Source organism: Arachis ipaensis, chromosome B05 (assembly GCF_000816755.2).
Source record: "Arachis ipaensis cultivar K30076 chromosome B05, Araip1.1, whole genome shotgun sequence".
Lineage (NCBI taxonomy): Eukaryota > Viridiplantae > Streptophyta > Magnoliopsida > Fabales > Fabaceae > Arachis > Arachis ipaensis.
Window position 1 is genome coordinate 1,915,735 of NC_029789.2, and position 2,022 is coordinate 1,917,756.

The following is a 2,022-nucleotide window of genomic DNA, read 5'->3' on the forward strand; positions in this document are numbered from 1 at the left end:
CTTATCAATAATGGCAATATTATGACCATTCTAAAACTATTTTAAAATTAACTTACTTTAAATATTATATAAAATCAATCAAATCAATAAAACATTTGTCACCAAAAAAAATCAATAAAACATTTACGTACTAACTTCTTCATTAATATATCTTGCAATATGAGCAATGTCCTTTAATCGATACAATTTTGATAAATTAAAAACAAGATAAATATGTAACTATTAAAAGTCAAACTATTTATTTACTTGATTTATCCTAAAATAAAAGCACTCAAGTGTGGCCAACAAATTATAGTTTAAATGGCATAATCTCTTTATACTCACTTAGAAATTTTGGATTTGAGTCTAGGAACAGATTCAGAAATATTATTATGAGAGGCTAATAAAATATATAATATTAAAAAATTATATAATATAAGATGTATTATAAAAGTATGCCGATAGAGAATATATTTTAAAGTACAAAAAATATGTGTGTACTTTTTACTAATAAAGTGGTCGATTTTTCGTATCATAAAATTCATCGATAATAGAATCTGTGTCAAATTTTTTAGCAATTTTCTTTTCAATATAATTAAAAGACAATTATCAAGAAATTCATCTTTCATTTTGTTTATGCGTCATTCTTTACAATATTCATAGTTAAAAAAGATCTTTCAGTTGTTACAGTTAAAACAGAGAGAATTAATACCAAATAAATCAAGAAAGACGGTCACAAGCTAAAAAGAAAAAGAATCCATTTTACAGAATTTAAAAAATTTATTTGTCTTGCTTCTAATTTTAAAGGAAAAAAAAAAAAGCACTCAAGTGTGCTCATTTTTCACAAGGACTCAATCCTATGTCCAAACATGACATGAGCAGCACCAGACGTGGTCACCATCATAAGTGAATAAAAAGAAATCAAGTGGCAATCTATTTATTGATGAATATGAAAGGGATTCCAAATGAATAGGAAAGAGAGAAAAAGAGAGAAGACCCTGTCAAAAAGATTCTATCTATCAATCTATTTGAATTTTTGTTTACAAAAAAAAATGTACTTTTAATTTTTTTTGTTACATTAAAATTTTAATAATTTCTACTAATAGTAACCAAAGACATTTAGCTAAATCCCAAATTAAATCGGCAAAAGTCTTTAATTGACTGCGGGATGAGTATGGAAGTAAGAGATTATTATAATTATTACTATTATTATTATTAGAGTAAAACAATTATATCTTTAAAAATTTTGATACAGACTAATTAGTCTTTGATAAACAATAAAAAAAATAGAATTACTTATGTATTTTGTTATGTGTCGTAGTGCATATTTATTGTTGTCATATAAGTATAGAAACGATATATTTTTAAATAATAAAATGTTTATTATCTTTTGAGTTTTTATATAACATGTATTAATTGTCTTCTGTTTATAATGAATTTTAATAAGTCAGGTGAAATTCTACTTCAAAAATTATTATTCACATAACAATATTTTATGAATAGACTCATTACAGTAGTTAGGGGTGTGCATGGGTCGGGTAAAATTGGGTTTGATGTGACCCAGATCCGATTCGAAATATAAACCGGGTCAATTTATTATACCCGAACCCGACCCTAGATCCGGTGAAACCTATATACTTTCGGGCCACGATTATATCGGGTAAAAATCGGGCCGTTAACATTACATTATCTTACCTTCTTATAAGCTAGCATGTGAAAATATCCAAATTTTCAAAACTCCAACCATTATTTGAAATTGTAAAATTCACTTAGAAAAATATAACAAGAACCAACTCTTCTTTGAAATTAAAGCATAACAATAATCAATACTAATATTGTCTAATAACACCAAATATTTAAATCAATACAGATAACACAATATTATGCATTGGTCTAAAATCTTATGCATTTTAAACATAAAACATTAACTTATAGTCTTATAATAACTAATAACACAAAATATTAAGGTTTACAATACTTAAATTCCACGTAAGAATAGCCATCATCCATCACTAATAACACAAAATATTAATTGTGTATGAT